General features: G+C 48.1%; 13 non-coding genes and 2 pseudogenes across 13 annotated transcripts; 5 read left to right on the top strand and 10 right to left on the bottom strand.

The window, feature by feature from the left end:
- The first annotated feature begins 5647 nt into the window (after positions 1–5647).
- LOC138011886 (5S ribosomal RNA) lies at positions 5648–5766 on the top strand. Its single transcript, XR_011124795.1, has one exon. It is a non-coding gene; the product is annotated as a 5S ribosomal RNA (ribosomal RNA).
- Positions 5767–6742: 976 nt separating this feature from the next.
- On the bottom strand, positions 6743–6906 carry LOC138011967 (U1 spliceosomal RNA). The gene has a single exon (XR_011124866.1). It is a non-coding gene; the product is annotated as a U1 spliceosomal RNA (small nuclear RNA).
- A 194-nt stretch (positions 6907–7100) lies between these two features.
- Positions 7101–7313, bottom strand: LOC138012076 (U2 spliceosomal RNA; annotated as a pseudogene).
- A 269-nt stretch (positions 7314–7582) lies between these two features.
- Positions 7583–7702, top strand: LOC138011912 (5S ribosomal RNA). The gene has a single exon (XR_011124820.1). It is a non-coding gene; the product is annotated as a 5S ribosomal RNA (ribosomal RNA).
- A 985-nt stretch (positions 7703–8687) lies between these two features.
- On the bottom strand, positions 8688–8852 carry LOC138011996 (U1 spliceosomal RNA). The gene has a single exon (XR_011124893.1). It is a non-coding gene; the product is annotated as a U1 spliceosomal RNA (small nuclear RNA).
- A 198-nt stretch (positions 8853–9050) lies between these two features.
- Positions 9051–9245, bottom strand: LOC138012078 (U2 spliceosomal RNA). Its single transcript, XR_011124965.1, has one exon. It is a non-coding gene; the product is annotated as a U2 spliceosomal RNA (small nuclear RNA).
- A 270-nt stretch (positions 9246–9515) lies between these two features.
- Positions 9516–9633, top strand: LOC138011905 (5S ribosomal RNA). The gene has a single exon (XR_011124813.1). It is a non-coding gene; the product is annotated as a 5S ribosomal RNA (ribosomal RNA).
- Positions 9634–10619: 986 nt separating this feature from the next.
- On the bottom strand, positions 10620–10782 carry LOC138011986 (U1 spliceosomal RNA). The gene has a single exon (XR_011124883.1). It is a non-coding gene; the product is annotated as a U1 spliceosomal RNA (small nuclear RNA).
- A 197-nt stretch (positions 10783–10979) lies between these two features.
- Positions 10980–11171, bottom strand: LOC138012045 (U2 spliceosomal RNA). The gene has a single exon (XR_011124935.1). It is a non-coding gene; the product is annotated as a U2 spliceosomal RNA (small nuclear RNA).
- A 270-nt stretch (positions 11172–11441) lies between these two features.
- Positions 11442–11560, top strand: LOC138011910 (5S ribosomal RNA). Its single transcript, XR_011124818.1, has one exon. It is a non-coding gene; the product is annotated as a 5S ribosomal RNA (ribosomal RNA).
- Positions 11561–12546: 986 nt separating this feature from the next.
- On the bottom strand, positions 12547–12711 carry LOC138011977 (U1 spliceosomal RNA). The gene has a single exon (XR_011124875.1). It is a non-coding gene; the product is annotated as a U1 spliceosomal RNA (small nuclear RNA).
- Positions 12712–12906: 195 nt separating this feature from the next.
- On the bottom strand, positions 12907–13098 carry LOC138012044 (U2 spliceosomal RNA). The gene has a single exon (XR_011124934.1). It is a non-coding gene; the product is annotated as a U2 spliceosomal RNA (small nuclear RNA).
- Positions 13099–13365: 267 nt separating this feature from the next.
- LOC138011885 (5S ribosomal RNA) lies at positions 13366–13484 on the top strand. The gene has a single exon (XR_011124794.1). It is a non-coding gene; the product is annotated as a 5S ribosomal RNA (ribosomal RNA).
- A 976-nt stretch (positions 13485–14460) lies between these two features.
- Positions 14461–14624, bottom strand: LOC138011966 (U1 spliceosomal RNA). The gene has a single exon (XR_011124865.1). It is a non-coding gene; the product is annotated as a U1 spliceosomal RNA (small nuclear RNA).
- Positions 14625–14818: 194 nt separating this feature from the next.
- LOC138012131 (U2 spliceosomal RNA) lies at positions 14819–14998 on the bottom strand (annotated as a pseudogene).
- Positions 14999–24566: the final 9568 nt, after the last annotated feature.

The following is a 24566-nucleotide window of genomic DNA, read 5'->3' as shown; positions in this document are numbered from 1 at the left end:
GTATCAGATATTAAGCTGATAAGAACAGATTTTTTTTTTCTTTTGATAAAATTTATTTACAAGGGCCTAAGGCCCAGGTACAAAGACCTGATTACAAGAAGGTACTAGAGCGGCTAATAATTACAGTGCGTCGGTGCAAAAAGGTAAACAGAGTCCATCTCAAAGCAAGGTGCAAGGTGCACTTGCCTACCTGAACTATCTAATGAACAAAAAGAAACTAAAAGTGAAAAATAGGACGACCGTTACAATCAACAGAACAGATTACACTACCGGTCGACCAAAAAATCTTTAACTCTAGAGACAGGTTCGCCTAAGATACGCAACTTAATATCTTTAATAATCATGTTAATAATAGAAACGTGAGCCAAGAGAGCTGTTTCGAAAAGTCGCAAGGTTACGCGCCAGCCAAACGAAGTAACGATAGTCGCAATGAGATAACTAGACAGACGGTGCCCCGCGGACGACGAAATAGGGGACAAGGAAACAAAACAGAAGAAAAGGACAGCACAAAGGGAGAACCAAGGAGACGAGAGAGAAAGGGCGTAAAGAAATTCCAGACATGAACGACCAATGACAAGGGGATTCAATACGAGAACAAACAGCACAACGGTCGGAGGCAATATAACCCCAAACCTTGAGGTTATATCGCACCCGAACTGCATTATGTAAAAGGAGCCAGAGAACATCGCATTTATAATTCTCGATAAACTTAAGACGAGACTTTCGCCACACGGACACCCCGGATTATGGGGCGGCCAACAACGGCTCCCCAAAAACTAGCGCATGTTGGAGCAGGGGACGGAAATACAGACAACAAGGAATAAATGTTCTTACAAGATAAATCATCAGGCACAGACCCATGACGCTCAAACAGAGACTGAAACAAGCAAGACACTGACGGTAACACAGGGAGGGATCCGAAGAAGAAGGGACGGAATTGCTCGCGAAAGAGAAGCGAGGATCAAACTTAAAAAGACAATTCCCAAGAATGAAGCGGGCCAAAAAATGCCATTTATCAGAACCGAAGTCATCTCGAAGACTTAAAAAACAGGACAGACGCAGGCTGGCACACTTGGTCTGAAAGTCGACGACACCAAGGCCGCCAGAAGACAAAGGTGCACAGCAGCGCTGTCGACTCACGTTCTCCATTTTGCCTTTCCAAATGAAAGGCCAAACAAGACGTTTGTAGCGGTCACACACCCATCGCGGAGGTGCGAGGATTTTGGCAACGTGCCAAAACCTACTCGCCCCGAGGACATTAATAATCATTGTGCGGCCAACAAAAGAAAGTTCCCTTTGTCCACAAATTGATAACATTTTCGAGCTTATCTAGCTTAGGTTTCCAGTTGTCTGACTCGACAGAAACCAGACCGTTAGAAAAGAAAACACCCAATATCCTAATTTTAGAGACCCACTTTAAACCAAAGGGGAGGCACCGTTTCGCCCTCCACCTCCCAAGCCACATAGCCTCGGTCTTAGTCGTGTTAAGTTTTGCTCCCGAAGCTATTTCAAACCTGCGAACCACTCGCAAAAGGTGACATAGGGAACTTTCCGATTTCAAAAAAGCAAGTTGCATCGTCAGCGTACTGAGAAATCTTAAATTGTAAGCCAGCCGCACCAGGGAGAAGAAAGCCAACAATGTCCGGACATTTTCGAATTTGGGTAGACAGGATTTCAGAAACCAGCACGTATAAAAGGGGGGAGAGGGGACAACCCTGCCTAACACCCCTTCCAAAAAAAACAGGGGCGGAAAGAGACCCGTTACAATAATGCGCGAAAAGACATTGTTATAAAGAGACTCACCCATTGACAAAAAGAGGGACCAAAACCGAACTTAGACAAAACGCGCATGAGAAAGGCGTGGTCGACACGGTCAAAGGCCTTTTCTTGGTCTAAGGTCACAAGTATTCCAGATTCGTTAGTTTTACTAATCATGTCGAGGGGTGTCACGAATCAGAAGGAGATTAGAGAAGATAGATCTCCCAACTACAGAGCACGACTGATCGCGATGAACAATAGAAACATTACAGGCTTGAGACGCTCGGTAATAGCCTTAGAAGCGATTTTATAATCGGTATTTAGCAAAGAGATGGGGCGCCAGTTTTTCGGCATGCGCTTATCGTCTTCTTGTGTATCAGACGCAAGAGGCCCTCTCGCTGAGAGTCAATGAGGGAACCCGATGAAAGCCCTCATTCAAAACACGAGCAAGGGCATCACCAAGATCCCCCCAGAAAGCAACATAAAATTCGGTTGGGAGACCATCAGACCCTGGGGACTTGCCGGTTTGAAGACCGCTAACAGCCGAAAAAAGCTCGTCTTTTGTCAACTCCCCCTCACAGCTCTCCGTTCAGCATTCGACAGAGAAAGGTCTAGGTCATTAATTAAATCCATTTGAACAGAAAGATCCAAGGTATCTTGGCAAACAATGACTTATAGAAATCTACAAGGACTAATTCCAAATCGTGTTGGGACGTCTTCTCGACGCCATTGGCATCCAGAAGGCAGTCCATGAGTTCTTTTCAGCACGTTTTTTCTCGAGGCGGAAAAAAAATATCTAGTCGGCCGTTCTCCTTCTTCAACCCACTTGGCACCGTGAACGAATTTTTGCGCCCTCCGCTTCCTGGGAAACCAGGGAAGAGAGGGCGCTTTCAAGATCCCTGACCTCAGAAGCGGCCTGGGAGCCACCAGAGGCCAGAGAGTTCTTTGCGTGGATCAAGCGCTTGGTCAAAGAACTGCGTTCACTATTAATCTGCCTTTGTTTATTAACGCAAAACTCGATACAAAACCTACGAATGCCAAGTTTTAAAGCTCCCACCAAGCACCAAGGGAATCGAAGTCGGAGACACGCTCCTTAAAGGAAGCAATAAACGCAGACATTTTGCTCTTAAAAGACTCATCGGACAAGAAACTTGTATTAAACCGCCAAACACCGCTACGGGGACAAGAAAAATTGTCGAGAGACAAAAATAGACGAACAAAATCGTGGTCCGAAAAAACACACGGCATTACATCGGAGGTTCGAACGTGCGGAACAAGGGAACGAGAAATCAAAAAGCGATCGAGGCGCGAAGCTTGAGAATAGCCGGTATTGGCCCAAGTGAAGGAAACACCACGAGGGTTCCGTCTGCGCCAAATATCAACAAGAGAACAGTCTGAAATGAAGGATTTAAGGACTGACTTATCAGGAAGAGAATCATCAACTAGGACAAGACGGTCGAGAGGATTATCGATACAATTAAAATCACCGGCCACTATCCGAATAGGGGATAGAAAAAAGGAATGCAGATTTTGGAAAAAGTGCTTGCGTCCGGTAACGGTGTTTGGAGCGTAAATATTAATGACATTAATCCGCTGCTGCCCCAAAAGTACCAATGCACTTAAGACTCTACCATCTGAATCAAAAATAAAGCGAGAGATGGTTCCTGGAAAATTCGGAGGGGTGAGCAGGGCTACACCAGCCGACCTGCCCGTCCCGAAGGACCAAAAACATTTACCGGGCCATTTACGAGAAAAAGCATCAGCTTGACGTTTGTTTGAAACATGAGTCTCCTGTAATAGGATCAAATCGCAACTTAGGCGAGATAATTCGTTTAGGATCAGGTCACTCTTAGTGGGTGATACAAGCCCACGGACGTTCAGAGAAAGGAGCTTTAGCATTGGTACTAATGGTGGCGTTTACCAACCGTGGTCCACCCTTCAGACTCGCTGTAAGTATGATCCCCGCGCAATCGAGTTCTAGATCGATGACGGTCGTGGCTGCGGGAACGGCCACGCCCGCGACGGTACTCACGATCACGGTCACGTTCACGTTCACGTTCACGGTCACGGTCACGGTCACGGTCCGGTCACGGTCACGGTCACGGTCACGGTCACGGTCACGGTCACGTTCCGTTCCCGTTCCCGTTCCCGTTCCCGTTCCCGTTCCCGTTCCCGTTCCCGCTCCCGCTCCCGCTCTCGCTCTCGCTCTCGCTCCCGATCACGGCGGCCAACATGACTACTTGTCCTACCAGATCCTTTAGATTCACGTTCAACTTGATCATCCCAGCCTTTTCCTTGTTGAGGAGAGGACCCAGAAACAGACTCAGAACCAGACTCCTCACTACTAGATTCATCACTTGCATCACTAGATTCCTTATGAGCCGCATCGGGGGGCTTCGGAGCTAGGGGGCGTCTCTGCACCTGGGGAGGTTTACTGACTGGAGGAGGCTGAGCAGCAGGAACCGGAGCTGGAGCAGGCGGACGAGAGGCAACAGCAGCATAGGAAGAGGGCTCGGGAGACTCACGAGGACGCGTACGAGGACCAGAAGATGACGGGTCTACATCAGCACTGTGGATAAGGAACGGGCACGCAGCTGTTGAATGATCAGGCTTCATACAAATGGAACACATAGGGTCACACGGACAGGATCTTGACAAGTGGCCAGGCTCTTCGCAGTTGGCGCAGCGCACAGACCGACAGACGGCCGCGAAGTGCCCAAGGGCCCCGCAGCGCCTGCAGGTCTGTGGCTGTCCCGGGTACCAGATCCGAACAAATTCGCCCACTACTCGAACAGAGGAAGGGATGGGCTTGCTGAGACGCATCCGGGCAGTACGGTTCCCATTGAACAAACTATCGCCAGAACGATCCCTACGAAAAGAAAGAACAGTGCCATAGGTGGATAAACGGCCAATCAGAACAGAGTCCGGGAGTTCCACCGGAGCTTCGTAAAGCTTGACCAAGGTTACAGCATTCTGCCTATCACCGATAAGAACACGTGACCCCTCGATATCGAGGTGGGGAATACGGAGCGCTGCTTCTTTTGCCGCAACTGATCTAAAGGTGACGACCCAATTTTGTTAGAAGCGCAATACTGGATGGACACAATGGAGTCGATATCAACGCCAGCTTCATCAAAACTGCCCAAGATCTTTTGGCTGTTGGAAGGAGAGTCCAACTTAAAAAACACGGAGAATCCCTTCTTAAGAGCCACTCCACGGTTGTCTGGAGAGTGGGACCAAATCTCACGAGGAGAAGCACAGAAACGTACACCACTTTTGGCCATGTTAGCCAGCGCTTGTGGGACAACAACTTCAGACTCCAATGGCGAGAAGAGCTCGGGCGTGAAGGCTTCTTCACCATCAGGAACTTCAGGAACTTCAACAGTGGCATTGGCACAGCGCCAGCATCAGCATCAGCATCAGCATTCATATCTGCGTCGGCAGCATCCATACTCACAATTGTGGGGGGGATAACCTCAGCAGTACTAGCATCTTCAGGGTCAGCAACAGCAGCAGTTGAGTCTTCTTCCATAAGTGTTGGGGGGCGCAGACGAAGAGGTCCACGAAGTGTAGCTCCCACTAAGGCCAATTGGTACACTTAGCCAAAAGGCCGAGAAGCGATGCCCGTAAATGCTCACAGCGGACAAGGTGCTCCCAGTCTCATGGCCACGAGATATGGTGGTCCGATTACAATCCGTGCCAAGGAAGGAATGCCCAAAGCCAACCTGAAAGCGAGGCGCACACAACGATCGCCCTTGTACAGTGGGCAGCAGGACCAGCATTGCATGGCACTTGCGTTGACGGCAAGAGGACAAATGCACATTGTGCTTGCTCTGACCTCGTTTTCATTTTCCCTTATAACAAAGTTAATTTTCACGGCGAATTACTTGTCTACGACCATACCACAGGGAAAACACCGGTTCTCGTCCGATCACCGAAGTTAAGCCCTGTCGGGCGGGGTTAGTACTTGGATGGGAGACCGCCTGGGAATACCCCGTGTTGTAGGCTTCCCTTTTTCCTTCTGTACACTTGATTATCTCAAAAAATCTCAGTTTCCTTTAATGAAAGAACATTCCAAACCAGGTTTTTTGAACACAACATGCCAACGATATGTCAAAGATGAGACATACAACAAAAACAAAATAGTTCACACGAGAAAGTGGAACTTGTATTCCCAAGGGAGCGCGTGCGCGCGAGATCTTATCAATCCAACGTTTATGACATGAAACGTATCTTTTCGTGTGAGCAAAGAACAGGATACGACAAGTAAAAAATGCATGCACTGTTATGCATTAGATGGAAGTTAACCTAGCCCGGATGATATGTATACAACGAAGGCTACAACACTACAACATTGATCCTGCGAAAACGTGACTTACGTGACGTAGCGCACTTCAAAGTCTTACTGTTCCCTGCTCAACACGGACAGTACGTATGCAAAGGGCCGATAAGACACTATCCTGACCATGAAAGATTTACTTTTTATGATAACAATCCAATTAACTGATAACATAGAGAAACCACAAAGTGTTGGCCACAGAAATGTAACGCCAACTGATCTGGCGGGTCCTCAGTTACTCAATGCAAAACGGGCTCTCCAGAACGCAACATAACACAACGCAAAAGAAATCTATCGCGATGGAGCAGTACAAACACACATCCACTTACGTTTTCGAAACGATGCACGAGGATAAGAGCTCGACCCGCTGGCATTTTCTTGTCTCACTCGTCTATCGATGGAAATCGATGCGGCTGAAATAAACACGTCCTCTCGCTCTCTCTACGGCCAAGAATGAAAGAAATAAAATCACAGTTTTGCAGTGCACCAAGTACGGAACATTCACCTACAATTTCAGCAGTGGAATTCACAAATACAACTCACCTTCCTTAGTCCTTACACCGCCACCGCATCTCCTTCCCTGCCCTGCCTGAAACGTTACCAACAAACCTTCCCATTAGCCAACTTTGCCACCGGGGTTTGGTGCGGGGACTAGCGCGAACGCAGGTCCCCACTACCAGAAATTATACGCTCGAGTTACCCACATTTGGGGTAATCGCAAGGGTCAACCCAATCGAAGTGCAATGAAAGAGCCTCACCTTGAGAGGACTGCCTCCCTGATCACAGTGCCTCCCGCGTCAGGTAAGTATGCCTTTCCAACCTCTCCGGAACCGCAAAACGCAACTTGTCTGCGCATACCATGTGGTAATGGGGGTCACGTGCTCCTCGTCCTGTCGTGTCGTGCTGTCCACTCGCTGCTATGCTACCTAGAAAAGAGAAGAGAATGTGAAGGTTGGTTGCTTGGTCACTTGTTCTGCTTTCACTTGATTATTTCTTCCCCAGAGGGAAGTGGGCCACGCTCGGAGGTAGTGCTATACCGAGGCAACCCGTGGCCGGGACGAGGCAAGCCTCTTTTCCACGGCCCAGTTCCAAAAATCAGTTTAATATATGAGCTGCTCGATGAGCAGCGGAGCTGCTTCGATGAGCAGCGTATCAGATATTAAGCTGATAAGAACAGATACTACACTTGATCTTAGCCAAAAGGCCGAGAAGAAGCGATGCCCGTAAATGCTCACAGCGGACAAGGTGCTCCCAGTCTCATGGCCACGAGATATGGTGGTCCGATTACAATCCGTGCCAAGGAAGGAATGCCCAAAGCCAACCTGAAAGCGGGCGCACACAACGATCGCCCTTGTACAGTGGCAGCAGGACCAGCATTGCATGGCACTTGCGTTGACGGCAAGAGGACAAATGCACATTGTGCTTGCTCTGACCTCGTTTTTCATTTTCCCTTATAACAAAGTTAATTTTCACGGCGAATTACTTGTCTACGACCATACCACAGGGAAAACACCGGTTCTCGTCCGATCACGAAGTTTTAAGCCCTGTCGGGCGGGGTTAGTACTTGGATGGGAGACCGCCTGGGAATACCCCGTGTTGTAGGCTTCCCTTTTTCCTTCTGTACACTTGATTATCTCAAAAAAATCTCAGTTTCCTTTAATGAAAGACACATTCCAAACCAGGGTTTTTGAACACAACATGCCAACGATATGTCAAAGATGAGACATCAACAAAAAAACAAAATAGTTCACACGAGAAAGTGGAACTTGTATTTCCCAAGGGAGCGCGTGCGCGCGCGAGATCTTATCAATCCAACGTTTTATGACCGTGAAACGTATCTTTTCGTGTGAGCAAAGAACAGGATACGACAAGTAAAAATGCATGCACTGTTATGCATTAGATGGAAGTAACCCTAGCCCGGATGATATGCATTACAACGAAGGCTACAACACTACAACATTGATCCTGCGAAAACGTGACTTACGTGACGTAGCGCACTTCAAAGTCTTACTGTTCCCTGCTCAACACGGACAGTACGTATTCAAAGGGCCGATAAGACACTATCCTGACCATGAAAGATTTACTTTTTTATGATAACAATCCAATTAACTGATAACATAGAGAAACCCACAAAGTGTTGGCCACAGAAATGTAACGCCAACTGATCTGGCGGGTCCTCAGTTACTCAATGCAAAACGGGCTCTCCAGAACGCAACATAACACAACGCAAAAGAAATCTATCGCGATGGAGCAGTACAAACACACATCCACTTACGTTTTCGAAACGATGCACGAGGATAAGAGCTCGACCCGCTGGCATTTTCTTGTCTCACTCGTCTATCGATGGAAATCGATGCGGCTGAAATAAACACGTCCTCTCGCTCTCTCTACGGCCAAGAATGAAAGAAATAAAATCACAGTTTTGCAGTGCACCAAGTACGGAACATTCACCTACAATTTCAGCAGTGGAATTCACAAATACAACTCACCTTCCTTAGTCCTTACACCGCCACCGCATCTCCTTCCCTGCCCTGCCTGAAACGTTACCAACAAACCTCCCATTAGCCAACTTTGCCACCGGGGTTTGGTGCGGGGACTTAGCGCGAACGCAGGTCCCCACTACCAGAAATTATACGCTCGAGTTACCCACATTTGGGGTAATCGCAAGGGTCAACCCAATCGAAGTGCAATGAAAGAGCCTCACCTTGAGAGGACTGCCTCCCTGATCACAGTGCCTCCCGCGTCAGGTAAGTATGCCTTTCCAACCTCTCCGGAACCGCAAAACGCAACTTGTCTGCGCATACCATGTGGTAATGGGGGTCACGTGCTCCTCGTCCTGTCGTGTCGTGCTGTCCACTCGCTGCTATGCTACCTAGAAAAGAGAAGAGAAATGTGAAGTTTGGTTGCTTGGTCACGTGTTCTGCTTTTTCACTTGATTATTTCTTCCCCAGAGGGAAGTGGGGCCACGCTCGGAGGTAGTGCTATACCGAGGCAACCCGTGGCCGGGACGAGGCAAGCCCTTTTTTTCCACGGCCCCAGTTCCAAAAATCAGTTTTAATATATGACTGCTCGATGAGCAGCGTATCAGATATTAAGCTGATAAGAACAGATACTACACTTGATCTTAGCCAAAAGGCCGAGAAGCGATGCCCGTAAATGCTCACAGCGGACAAGGTGCTCCCAGTCTCATGGCCACGAGATATGGTGGTCCGATTACAATCCGTGCCAAGGAAGGAATGCCCAAAGCCAACCTGAAAGCGAGGCGCACACACACGATCGCCCTTGTACAGTGGGCAGCAGGACCAGCATTGCATGGCACTTGCGTTGACGGCAAGAGGACAAATGCACATTGTGCTTGCTCTGACCTCGTTTTTCATTTTCCCTTATAACAAAGTTAATTTTCACGGCGAAATTACTTGTCTACGACCCTACCACAGGGAAAACACGGTTCTCGTCCGATCACCGAAGTTAAGCCCTGTCGGGCGGGGTTAGTACTTGGATGGGAGACCGCCTGGGAATACCCCGTGTTGTAGGCTTCCCTTTTTCCTTCTGTACACTTGATTATCTCAAAAAATCTCAGTTTCCTTTAATGAAAAGAACATTCCAAACCAGGTTTTTTTGAACACAACATGCCAACGATATGTCAAAGATGAGACATACAACAAAAACAAAATAGTTCACACGAGAAAAGTGGAACTTGTATTCCCAAGGGAGCGCGTGCGCGCGAGATCTTATCAATCCAACGTTTATGACATGAAACGTATCTTTTCGTGTGAGCAAAGAACAGGATACGACAAGTAAAAAAAAATGCATGCACTGTTATGCATTAGATGGAAGTTAACCTAGCCCGGATGATATGTATACAACGAAGGCTACAAACACTACAAACATTGATCCTGCGAAAAACGTGACTTACGTGACGTAGCGCACTTCAAAGTCTTACTGTTCCCTGCTCAACACGGACAGTACGTATGCAAAGGGCCGATAAGACACTATCCTGACCATGAAAGATTTACTTTTATGATAACAATCCAATTAACTGATAACATAGAGAAACCACAAAGTGTTGGCCACAGAAATGTAACGCCAACTGATCTGGCGGGTCCTCAGTTACTCAATGCAAAACGGGCTCTCCAGAACGCAACATAACACAACGCAAAAGAAATCTATCGCGATGGAGCAGTACAAACACACATCCACTTACGTTTTCGAAACGATGCACGAGGATAAGAGCTCGACCCCGCTGGCATTTTCTTGTCTCACTCGTCTATCGATGGAAATCGATGCGGCTGAAATAAACACGTCCTCTCGCTCTCTCTACGGCCAAGAATGAAAGAAATAAAATCACCACAGTTTTGCAGTGCACCAAGTACGGAACATTCACCTACAATTTCAGCAGTGGAATTCACAAATACAACTCACCTTCCTTAGTCCTTACACCGCCACCGCATCTCCTTCCCTGCCTGCCTGAAACGTTACCAACAAACCTTCCCATAGCCAACTTTGCCACCGGGGTTTGGTGCGGGGACTAGCGCGAACGCAGGTCCCCACTACCAGAAATTATACGCTCGAGTTACCCACATTTGGGGTAATCGCAAGGGTCAACCCAATCGAAGTGCAATGAAAGAGCCTCACCTGAGAGGACTGCCTCCCTGATCACAGTGCCTCCCGCGTCAGGTAAGTATGCCTTTCCAACCTCTCCGGAAACCGCAAAACGCAACTTGTCTGCGCATACCATGTGGTAATGGGGGTCACGTGCTCCTCGTCCTGTCGTGTCGTGCTGTCCACTCGCTGCTATGCTACCTAGAAAAGAGAAGAGAATGTGAAGGTTGGTTGCTTGGTCACTTGTTTTCTGCTTTCACTTGATTATTTCTTCCCCAGAGGGAAGTGGGCCACGCTCGGAGGTAGTGCTATACCGAGGCAACCCGTGGCCGGGACGAGGCAAGCCTCTTTTCCACGGCCCAGTTCCAAAAATCAGTTTAATATATGAGCTGCTCGATGAGCAGCGTATCAGATATTAAGCTGATAAGAACAGATACTACACTTGATCTTAGCCAAAAGGCCGAGAAGCGATGCCCCGTAAATGCTCACAGCGGACAAGGTGCTCCCAGTCTCATGGCCACGAGATATGGTGGTCCGATTACAATCCGTGCCAAGGAAGGAATGCCCAAAGCCAACCTGAAAGCGAGGCGCACACAACGATCGCCCTTGTACAGTGGGCAGCAGGACCAGCATTGCATGGCACTTGCGTTGACGGCAAGAGGACAAAATGCACATTGTGCTTGCTCTGACCTCGTTTTTCATTTTCCCTTATAACAAAGTTAATTTTCACGGCGAATTACTTGTCTACGACCATACCACAGGGAAAAAACCCGGTTCTCGTCCGATCACCGAAGTTAAGCCTGTCGGGCGGGGTTAGTACTTGGATGGGAGACCGCCTGGGAATACCCCGTGTTGTAGGCTTCCCTTTTTCCTTCTGTACCACTTGATTATCTCAAAAAATCTCAGTTTCCTTTAATGAAAGAACATTCCAAACCAGGTGTTTTTGAAACACAACATGCCAACGATATGTCAAAGATGAGACATACAACAAAAAAACAAAATAGTTCACACGAGAAAGTGGAACTTGTATTCCCAAGGGAGCGCGTGCGCGCGAGATCTTATCAATCCAACGTTTATGACATGAAACGTATCTTTTCGTGTGAGCAAAGAACAGGATACGACAAGTAAAAAATGCATGCACTGTTATGCATTAGATGGAAGTTAACCTAGCCCGGATGATATGTATACAACGAAGGCTACAACACTACAACATGATCTGCCTGCGAAAACGTGACTTACGTGACGTAGCGCACTTCAAAGTCTTACTGTTCCCTGCTCAACACGGACAGTACGTATGCAAAGGGCCGATAAGACACTATCCTGACCATGAAAGATTTACTTTTTATGATAACAATCCAATTAACTGATAACATAGAGAGAAACCACAAAGTGTTGGCCACAGAAATGTAACGCCAAACTGATCTGGCGGGTCCTCAGTTACTCAATGCAAAAGGGCTCTCCAGAACGCAACATAACACAACGCAAAAGAAATCTATCGCGATGGAGCAGTACAAACACACATCCACTTACGTTTTCGAAACGATGCACGAGGATAAGAGCTCGACCCGCTGGCATTTTCTTGTCTCACTCGTCTATCGATGGAAATCGATGCGGCTGAAATAAACACGTCCTCTCGCTCTCTCTACGGCCAAGAATGAAAGAAATAAAATCACAGTTTTGCAGTGCACCAAAGTACGGAACATTCACCTACAATTTCAGCAGTGGAATTCACAAATACAACTCACCTTCCTTAGTCCTTACACCGCCACCGCATCTCCTTCCCTGCCCTGCCTGAAACGTTACCAACAAACCTTCCCATTAGCCAACTTTGCCACCGGGGTTTGGTGCGGGGACTAGCGCGAACGCAGGTCCCCACTACCAGAAATTATACGCTCGAGTTACCCACATTTGGGGTAATCGCAAGGGTCAAACCCAATCGAAGTGCAATGAAAGAGCCTCACCTTGAGAGGACTGCCTCCCTGATCACAGTGCCTCCCGCGTCAGGTAAGTATGCCTTTCCAACCTCTCCGGAACCGCAAAACGCAACTTGTCTGCGCATACCATGTGGTAATGGGGGGTCACGTGCTCCTCGTCCTGTCGTGTCGTGCTGTCCACTCGCTGCTATGCTACCTAGAAAAGAGAAGAGAATGTGAAGGTTGGTTGCTTGGTCACTTGTTCTGCTTTCACTTGATTATTTCTTCCCCAGAGGGAAGTGGGCCACGCTCGGAGGTAGTGCTATACCGAGGCAACCCGTGGCCGGGACGAGGCAAGCCTCTTTTCCACGGCCCAGTTCCAAAAATCAGTTTAATATATGAGCTGCTCGATGAGCAGCGTATCAGATATTAAGCTGATAAGAACAGATACTACACTTGATCTTAGCCAAAAGGCCGAGAAGCGATGCCCGTAAATGCTCACAGCGGACAAGGTGCTCCCAGTCTCATGGCCACGAGATATGGTGGTCCGATTACAATCCGTGCCAAGGAAGGAATGCCCAAAGCCAACCTGAAAGCGAGGCGCACACAACGATCGCCCTTGTACAGTGGGCAGCAGGACCAGCATTGCATGGCACTTGCGTTGACGGCAAGAGGACAAATGCACATTGTGCTTGCTCTGACCTCGTTTTCATTTTCCCTTATAACAAAGTTAATTTTCACGGCGAATTACTTGTCTACGACCATACCACAGGGAAAACACCGGTTCTCGTCCGATCACCGAAGTTAAGCCCTGTCGGGCGGGGTTAGTACTTGGATGGGAGACCGCCTGGGAATACCCCGTGTTGTAGGCTTCCCTTTTTCCTTCTGTACACTTGATTATCTCAAAAAATCTCAGTTTCCTTTAATGAAAGAACATTCCAAACCAGGTTTTTTGAACACAACATGCCAACGATATGTCAAAGATGAGACATACAACAAAAACAAAATAGTTCACACGAGAAAGTGGAACTTGTATTCCCAAGGGAGCGCGTGCGCGCGAGATCTTATCAATCCAACGTTTATGACATGAAACGTATCTTTTCGTGTGAGCAAAGAACAGGATACGACAAGTAAAAAATGCATGCACTGTTATGCATTAGATGGAAGTTAACCTAGCCCGGATGATATGTATACAACGAAGGCTACAACACTACAACATTGATCCTGCGAAAACGTGACTTACGTGACGTAGCGCACTTCAAAGTCTTACTGTTCCCTGCTCAACACGGACAGTACGTATGCAAAGGGCCGATAAGACACTATCCTGACCATGAAAGATTTACTTTTTATGATAACAATCCAATTAACTGATAACATAGAGAAACCACAAAGTGTTGGCCACAGAAATGTAACGCCAACTGATCTGGCGGGTCCTCAGTTACTCAATGCAAAACGGGCTCTCCAGAACGCAACATAACACAACGCAAAAGAAATCTATCGCGATGGAGCAGTACAAACACACATCCACTTACGTTTTCGAAACGATGCACGAGGATAAGAGCTCGACCCGCTGGCATTTTCTTGTCTCACTCGTCTATCGATGGAAATCGATGCGGCTGAAATAAACACGTCCTCTCGCTCTCTCTACGGCCAAGAATGAAAGAAATAAAATCACAGTTTTGCAGTGCACCAAGTACGGAACATTCACCTACAATTTCAGCAGTGGAATTCACAAATACAACTCACCTTCCTTAGTCCTTACACCGCCACCGCATCTCCTTCCCTGCCCTGCCTGAAACGTTACCAACAAACCTTCCCATTAGCCAACTTTGCCACCGGGGTTTGGTGCGGGGACTAGCGCGAACGCAGGTCCCCACTACCAGAAATTATACGCTCGAGTTACCCACATTTGGGGTAATCGCAAGGGTCAACCCAATCGAAGTGCAATGAAAGAGCCTCACCTTGAGAGGACTGCCTCCCTGATCACAGTGCCTCCCGCGTCAGGTAAGTATGCCTTTCCAACCTCTCCGGAACCGCAAAACGCAACTTGTCTGCGCATACCATGTGGTAATGGGGGTCACGTGCTCCTCGTCCTGTCGTGTCGTGCTGTCCACTCGCTGCTATGCTACCTAGAAAAGAGAAGAGAATGTGAAGGTTGGTTGCTTGGTCACTTGTTCTGCTTTCACTTGATTATTTCTTCCCCAGAGGGAAGTGGGCCACGCTCGGAGGTAGTGCTATACCGAGGCAACCCGTGGCCGGGACGAGGCAAGCCTCTTTTCCACGGCCCAGTTCCAAAAATCAGTTTAATATATGAGCTGCTCGATGAGCAGCGGGCAGACCTGACAAGGACGCCAGTCAGAAAGACTCATCCTACAGGAGTAGGTACGCCGCGAAACAGCAACAGCCTGGGGCGACAATGGGACTAGAACTGGGACAGAGAAAAACGACCATTGCAAACAGAGCCAATAATGCCAGACGCACCCCACTGACGGTGAAAATAACGTAGACGACGGGGGGACTTGAAACGCTTAAAAAGGAGAGGTAGATTGAACTTGACACGAGAGCGGACCTTTGCGATGACATCGAGAGCACCAGGCGGCACATTACGGAAACGAAAGTCATTCCGAGCGAGCCAGATAAAATACTTACAGACACCTAGGATGTACACGAAAACACGAGGAACTCGACGGATCTCAGCCGGGTCAAAACCAAACAGCACGTGACGGCAAACCAAAGAGGGGGACGAAGACGAAAAAACCAAACAATAGAGACTGTAACCATGAAGAACACTATGAGCAAGAGGGCAGGAGAAAAACAAGTGAGAAGGACATTCAGAGGCAAGACGGCAAAAGCAAGAGGGGTCGACCGAGTACCCAAAACCGACAAGGCGATCGGCAGTGTACAACACGCCATGGGCGACCTTCCAGTTGAGATCGATCACTGGGCGGTCAAGATTGAAGAAGAACAATTGGGACCAGGTCGAAGGCCAGTAGAGAGAGCCATACAAAGGGAAAAACTTGTCAACACAATGGGGAGTCGGACGATCCTCAGACAGCAAAAACAAATAAACAGAATTTGCAGAGATAGAGGAAACAGCAGCAACATGATGAGGGGACAAAGATGCAATGACAAGGGAGGAACGCCGACGGGAAAAGGAACCACCAACCAAACGCCAAGCAGACAGAAGAGCAGAGTAAAACGGGGGGAGGGACTTGGAGGAAAAGGCCTCAGGACGGGACAGAACATCAAGAGCAGGGACACCAAAACGAGAATCACACCAAAAGGAAAAGAAATGGACCCAACTACTCGGAGAAACAATGAAACGCCGAACCCACTGGACAAGAAGCGCAGAAACCTTAAGACGAAGATCAATGACAGAAAAACCACCAGCAGATGTAGGCTGAACAACAACAGCACGAGAAACCAGATCGCGTTTGCCCTTCCAAAAAAACCCAAAAACCAATTTACAAAGCTCGGAAGAAACCCAAGGGGGGACATGAATTAGGGAGGCAATGTACCAAACCCTAGAAAGGGCCAAGGCGTTGATGACGAGAGCTCTCCCGCCGTAGGACAGGGAGCGTTGCCTCCAAGAAGCCAGCACATTCTCCACGGCATCAATCCTAGGACGCCAGTTCACTTCCTCCAAATTCCCAGGCCCAATAAAGACGCCCAGCACTTTGATCTTGGCCGAGGTCCAGTCCAGGGTGACAGGGGGGTCAGTCCTGCCAGACCACGAACCGAGCCCACAATCCCTTGGATTTGGACTGATTAAGCTTAGCACCAGAACCCCTTTCAAAAAGAGCATAAACTTCAAAAATAGCAGCAATGGCAATATCAGACGTGACAATGAGAGAGGTGTCATCGGCGTACTGCGAGATCGGAGACAGGGCCCGCGGGGCCCGGGGACAGAAAGACCAATGATACGTGGATTGGCACGAATGTTAACAGCAAGCACTTCAGAAACTAGAACGTACAATAATGGAGACAAAGGACAGCCCTGACGCACGCCACGAGACAAAGGAAAAAACCGAGACAGATAACCATTAACAACTACAGAGCTTTGGAGAGCAGAATAGAACAGAACAACCCAACGGACAAAAGATGGGCCAAAACCCATCCTCGACAAAGTAGCACACATAAATGACCAATCCACTCTATCAAAGGCCTTTTCCTGGTCTAAGGAGAGAACGGCAACCGGGATGTCAGATTCCGTGGCAAAGGCAACCACATCACGCAAAAGAGCAACATTCTCGCCTATAAACCTGCCAGGAACACCGCAGGTCTGATCCTCACTAACAACCAGATGGATAACTTTGAGAAGGCGCCCAGCAATACACACGAGAAGCAAGCTTATAGTCGACGTTGAGAAGGGAGATGGGCGCCAGTTACGAGCGTCCAACCGATCTCCCTTCTTAAAGATTAAGGATATGAAACCCCGCCGTTGAGACAAAGACATAGAACCAGACAGATAACACGAATTCAAGACCTCCACTAAATCAGACCAAGGACGTCCCAGAATTTCAAGTAAAACTCCATGGGGAGGCCATCGGACCCCGGGGCTTTACGACGAGCCATGCCAACAAGGGCACGATGACACTCCTCAAGAGTCAGAAAGCCCTCACAAAGATCAGCTTGGGCAGATGAAAGGACCGAGGACACATTACTGAGAAGAATATCTTGAGCGGCGGAATCCGTAGGACAGGCAGTAAAAAGAGAGGAGTAGTAGAAAGTGGCGAACGAAGAACACAGATCAGAAGGTGTTGAAACAATGGACCCATCAGGGTTCCGAAGCGCAGAAAAACCCACCGGTCAGCAGACCGTTTCTTCTCTAAACGAAAAAAGTACGCCGATGAGACTTCGCCCTCCTCAACCCATCGGACACGTGACCGTACTTGGGCACCTTGAGCAGCCCTGATGTCATAGGCGGAAAGCTGTTCAAGGGTGGATCGATAAACACCTAAAACAGACAGGCAACCAGCATCAAGCCGTGCCTTGAGGTGTGCTGCCAACCTAGCCAACAAATCGCGTGACCAAGATTCTTTCTGCGACCGGCGCACACAGTAAGATACCGTAATGCCCTTGATCTTTGCTTTACCGGAATCCCACCACTTGGAAAGAGAGGAAAAAACAGAGCTTACAGTCCTTCCAATCGGCCCAAAAGTCAGAAATAAGGCGACAGTACTCCTCCTCCTCCAGGACTGAGGTATTAAGCTTCCAAAGCCCCGGACCAGGAGGAATAACGTCAGGAACAGTAAGAGAGCAGGACACAGCACAATGGTCTGAAAACGGACACGGAAGAATTTCACAAACAGAGACAGACGCAACCCAGACATAAGGACACCCAATTAGATCTATACGGGAGGAGATAGAGCCATCCGCCTTAGTCCAGGTAAAGGCGGAGGAAGAAGACGGATGGAGGTATCTCCAAATATCAATACAACAGACATCGTCAAAAAGACGACCAAGGGCAACAACACTCTCACGCGAGGTATCACCGACCACGGAGCCCACACGGTCAGCAGCGCGATCAAAGACGGTATTAAAATCGCCGGCGAGGAGGGTGGGAACTGAAGGGTCTAAATCGGGAAGAGACCCCGTCCAGGAAGGCATCACGATCAGGGTTGCGATTGGGAGCATAAATGCAAGCAACCCTGAACACAGCGCCCCGCAAAGAAAACTCACATAACAAAAACCCGACCACAACTATCAGAGGAAGATTTAACAAGGGACAACACTGGACGAAAACAAAACAATACAACCACAAGACTTATTAGAGCCGGGAGACACCACAACGGAAAGACCAGATGACTGGAACCAGGACTGACACTCACTGAGGGAGATGCAGTGGGCCTCTTGGAGGCACACTACATCAGGAACAACAGGCAAGGAATGAAGCCACTGTAGAAACCCAGCTCGCTTAGACTGGTCTCGCAGACCGTTGACGTTAATTGAGACAACTGACAGAGCCATAATGGAGTACAGTAAAAGAGTAACTATGTACGTGCTTTGCGTTGGGGGAGGGAAACCGACACATCAGGCAAACCTTCGTGCTTCGCAGACTTGACAGTATCAGCTGAAGCACGAGTCTTCGATTTAGTAGAAGAGGGCGCAGCTCCGCTCTTCTTAGCCACCTTTGTAAGAGCCTTCCGGGAAGGAGTAACAGAAGAGCTATCAGAGGAGGTCTCAACGGAATCACAACCGCGTTTACGAGGAGTGGATACCTCAACCATTTCCACCTCCAAAGGTTCAACAGATTGGGAGGATGGAGGAACACCCGAAGAAAAACAAGACTGTCGGTACCACCACTAGCAACAGTACCCTTACGACGCACACCTGTATTCTCAGCCACTTTACATAAAGTGCCACCACTTGGTGGTTTTTTTAAACATTTTGTAATTTTTTAACAGAATTCTCAGTACTTTTGGCAGCTCCTTTATCAGCTGCGTTAACTAGGTTGCCATTATCCAGTGGCTTAACAGTATTTCTTTTAACATTGTTTAAATTATCACCATTTTGTGAGCTCACACTAATATCATCATTACGTTTAATGGCATCTTCGCCAGTTTTTTCACCATTATTTAAATTGCCGCCACTAGGCGGTTCCTTAACACTACTGTCACTAGGATTAACACTACTAATGCTGCCGTTACTTTGCGGCACCTTAACGTTACTTTCAGAGTCCTCGTTGGATTCCAGCTCACTGCTGATATCAACGTCACTCAGGGGGCTAAACATGTGATCGCTCCCGAGACCAGATGCACGCACCAAATTGTCATCAGCAGAACATGGAGGCAACTCGCTGGCGCTGAGATCGGGAGCAGATCCCCAGGAGGGGAGAGGGACCAGGGCCCGTGGCGCAGGCAAAAACCGCCTGAGCCAGGGGTGTCCTCACCAGCAGACACAACAGCACCCTCCATGGAGGGTGGAGCGGTCTCAGAGTCAGATGAACCAGTTGGAGGCAAAGCAGAAGGAGAGAAAAACAGGAGGGGGGAAGCCGGAGCCTCCACCTGAGCTTCTGCAGGATCGGGGTTAGCCGCAGCATCCACCCCACTACCACTGGTACCCCACGCGTTTGGTGCATTGGTGCAGTCGCGCTGGACATGGCCAGGTTGGCGGCACGCATGCAGACGCCCTTGTAGGGGCAATCCTGGGCTTTGTGAGAGCCCGAACAAATATCGCAAGAAATCGGCATCCCTTTATACCATACTTTACATTGATGGTCCTTAACAAGAATAGTACGCGAGATGCCGCGAGCACGAGTCATACGAACGACACGGGGAGCCATCCATGACACCATCAAGATGCAACCAGGACCTATGCTGGATCCCATGGACAGTCCCATACTGAGACATGACTTCTTTTAAAACAGAACGTTCGACCTCAAATGGACAACGGAAAATGAGGACGTTTTCAGGTCTGGGACCCCCACCCCGTACAGGACAAGGGACGCCATCTACAGATAAAGAGTCATTACTTAGGACCGTAGTCTTAATGGACTCATCCTTAAAAGATACACGGACAGATTTGCCAGGCATAAATTGAATCGATACAACATCACCGACACTAAAGGTTGAACAAATTTTCTCAGCAATATAGTTGATATCACGCTCTTCAGAAAAACCTGACACATCGAGAACAACAGTGCGCCTAAAGAGGCGAGACACATGGCTATTAAGAAAAAATGTAAGAAAAGGGGACCGGCTAGAGCCGGGAAAGGGCAAAAGCCCCACTCACCACCAAAATCCAAAAGGCCAAAAACCCAGCGAGCTCGTAGATGGCCAAGAAACAGGATGGGGGACCCAAAATGGCTGCCTGTGAAGACGAAGCCAGACATAACGACGAATCCGTCAAACACAACGGTTCACCTCAAACGGGGTGTACCAACACGCCAACTTCGCCGGGGAATCGAACCCCGCCCCTACCAACAAAATAACAAAAAAGACAAACACACAAACGAGGAATTGCATCTAGGAGATGCCTCGCCCGACTTACACTCCTAAATGACAATTCGACAAAACGACAAAAAAGACTCAAAAACAACTGGACAAACCAAAACAAGCACGACCCAGCACAAGGGTGAAAAGCGACCCACAAAAGCCACCCGTCAACCGACTTACCCAACGCCAAGACGTTGGTTCACCCCCGAAAAAAGGCCAGGACATGCACACGCAACACAAAACCAGTACCTAAATATGAACGACCAGAGCATCATTATGTAACGACGCCACCACACCACGACCACCCCACTGACGGACAAAATAACGACGACGGCGGTCAGACCGGAAACGACGGAAAAACAATGGAAGATTAAACCGAACCCGAGACTTCACACGCTCCATAACGTCAACAGCCGAAGGACGAACACCCCTAAAACGAAAGTCATTACGAGCCCCCCAAATACAAAACTTGCAGACATTCAACATATAAACAAAAACCCGCGGAACCACAGACAACTCATCAGCCGAGAAACCAAAAAGCGCGCATGACGAACCAAGATAGAAGGACAAAGAGGAGAAGCCAAGAACATAAGAGACTGAAGCCATGACAAAACACTGACCGCCAGAGGACAGTGAAAAAAACAGATGCTGAAGAGACTCGACAGGAGCAGAACAAAAACAAGCAGTGGAAAAGAGCATAACCAAAACCAGCGAGCCTTTCGGCCGTGTAAAGGACCCCATGAGAAATTTTCCAAGACAAATCAATAACTGGACGATCCAAATCAAAAAAGAAAAGCTGACGCCAAGTAGAAGACCAATAAAGAGAACCAAACAAAGGAAAGAACTTCTCCTCACAATGAGGAGAGACAGCATTCTCGGACAAAAGAAACAAATAAGCAGATTTCGTGGTCATAGAAGAAACAGGACAAAAATCAATACCCGAACCAATACCCAAAGAAGACGCTGTAAGGGATCCTTTACACGCCCGCCAAGCAGTCAACAGAGAACGATAAAACGGAGGCAGAGAATCCGGCGAAAAACAAAGCGGAGCAGAAAAAAACGAGATGCGGAGGAGCGGCAAGCCGAGAAGAAAACCAAAAAACCATGAAAGTGACCCAAGAAGACGGAGAAGAAACAAAAAACGACGAACCCACTGAACATGAAGAGCCATAACCTTACACTGAAAATCCACAAACAGAGAAACCACCCAAACAAGAAGGCTGAACCACAACACGACGAGCGACCAAGTCCCCCGCTTACCCGCTCCAAAAAAATTTAAAAATTAACGTATTTAATTCGACACTGACCCACCGGGGAACATGGATTAGAGAGGCCACGTACCACACACGGGAAAGGGCCAAGGCATTGATAACAAGTGCCTTGCCCTTATAGGATAACGATCGCTGACGCCAAGAGTTCAAAGCATTTTCACCGCGGTGATACGCGGCCTCCAATTGTCCTCCTCCAGATTACCCGGACCCAGAAAAACCCCCAACACCTTCACCTTCACCGACGACCAAGTAATGTTCACCGGTGAGTCAGTGCGCCCATTCCAACCACCCAACCACAAACCTTCGCATTTTCCAAAATTTAATTTAGCCCCAGACCCCCTCTCATACAAAGAATAGACATCAAAAACAGCCAAAATACCCAGGAACAGAAGAAACAACCAACGTAGTGTCATCAGCGTACGCAGAAACAACAGGCAAGAAGACGAAGAACCAGGAAGAGACAAACCAGAAATTAAACCACTAGAACGAATATTACAAGCAAGTACCTCGGCAACCAAAAACATAAAGGAGGGGGGACAGGGGACATCCCTGCTCACCCCACGAGATAACTTAAAGAATTAGAAATATAACCATTAACATTTACACAACTACTCACATTATTGTAAAATAAATTAACCCACCCAACAAACGACTGCCCAAAACCCATGGCATATAGAGTAGAACGAAGGAACGTCCAATCAACCCTGTCGAATGCCTTTTCTTGGTCAGAGAAAGAAGAGCAGCAGCAGGAACACCAGAAGAAGAGCAAAAATCAACAACATCACGAAGAAAAGCAACATTTTCACCAATAAAACGGCCAGGAACACCACAAGACTGATCTTTATCAACAACCAAATGAATAACCTTAAGAAGACGAGCAGCAATAGAACGAGAAGCAATTTTATAATCGACATTCAACAGGGAGATTGGACGCCAGTTTTTGGGATCAAGACGATCCCCTTCTTAAACGATAAAGTAATGATACCTCGGCGCTGAGAGCGAGACAAAGAGCCCAAACCAAAAGCAGAATTCAAAACACAAACCAAATCCAAACCCAAAACATGCCAAAATTTTAAATAGAATTCCATGGGAAGGCCATCACAACCAGGAGCTTTACCACGGGCCATGCCCTGAAGAGCTGCAAAACACTCCTCCTGGCTGAGAAGACCTTCGCACACCTCACTATCATTATACGGAAGAACTGAAGAAATGTTAGAAAGAAGCTCAGCACGAGCATTGGAGTCACAAGGAGCAGCAGAGAAAAGATCCGATAGAAAGAACGAAAAACATCACACAACCCATCCTTGTCCGTAACCAAAGTACCATCACTAGCTCTCAGCGCCGAGATATTACGGTCAGTGCCGTTTTTCTTTTCGAGCCGGAAGAAGTAAGCAGAGGAGGACTCACCCTCCTCCACCCACCTCGACCGGCACGAACTTGAGCACCACGAGCAACCTCAACATCCATAGCACGAAGACGAGACAGAGTAGAAAGGTACACAGGAAGAAAAGAAAGACGACCAGAATCAATATGACTTTTAAATGGGAGCAGCAAGACTAGACAAAATATTACGTTCCACTACTTTACTTTTACCACGATCTTTACACAATAATTAATACTAATACGTTTAATATGGGCTTTTGCCGCTGTCCCACCACCTAGTGAGGGAAGAAAAAAAAGAAGACTGACGAGACTGCCAATAAGACCAGAAAGTTGAGATGAGGTCGATATACTCGGCCTCATCCAGAACAGAAAGATTGAGCTTCCACAACCCCGGACCCGGAGGAACGGAGCTGGGGAGAGCCCATGAAAAGAAATAGCACAATGATCAGAAAAAGGGACACGGCAGAATGTCTACAGAAGACACATAAGGCACCCAAGCATACGGACAACCGAGAGGTCAATGCGCGATGCAAGGGCCCCATCGGGCCGGAACCAGGTGAAAGCAGAATCATTTGGGTGCCTTTCACGCCAAATATCCACCACACAACAATCCGAAAACATAGCCGACAACAAAAGCAGAACTTTCACGAGAGACATCAAAAGGACAAGACCCACGGCGATCCCGAACACGGTCCAGGACCGTGTTGAAATCGCCGCACAAAAGAGTAGGAACAGCAGCAGGATCAATAGAGTCAACACAACGAACCAAAAAAAGCACGATCACGATCAGGATTACGGTTAGGAGCATAAATAGAAGCAACCCGAAAAACAGAACCACGAAGAGAAAACTCAACCAAAACAAAACGACCATCAAACTCGCAAACCACAGACTTACACTCCAAAACCGAACGATACAAAACAACCACACCACGAGAATGATTTGTACCAAAAGAACCAGCACACAAATAACCAAACCGAGAAAACCAAGAAAGAAGATCATCATTAGAGACTGCGTGGGTCTCCTGTAGACAAACTACCGAAGGAGAGAGATGGGACAACCACTGGAGAAACCCAAGACGCTTGTCACCATCTCTCAACCCATTAACGTTAACAGAAATTACAGTAAGAGCCATAATATAACAAAAAGTAGTGACAAACCCATGGCAAAAAACAAAAAGGTGGCGAGACAACGGCAAAATTAACGGCGCCTAGCAGGCTAGGCGAAGAAGCACGACGACGAGACCTATGAGGATCCGGGCTAAGAGGAGGGAGGGGTCCTCTCGTCACCGGAACGAGACCGGGAACGAGAGGACGGACGGAGGGCCATCCCCGAGCCAGAACTACGAGAACTGACCCGAGGAGG

The sequence above is a fragment of the Montipora foliosa genome, chromosome 7, assembly GCF_036669935.1.
Source record: "Montipora foliosa isolate CH-2021 chromosome 7, ASM3666993v2, whole genome shotgun sequence".
In the NCBI taxonomy this organism is placed as follows: Eukaryota; Metazoa; Cnidaria; class Anthozoa; order Scleractinia; family Acroporidae; genus Montipora; species Montipora foliosa.
The sequence above is the reverse complement of the archived record's forward strand: the minus strand, read 5'-3'. Positions and strand labels throughout refer to the sequence as shown.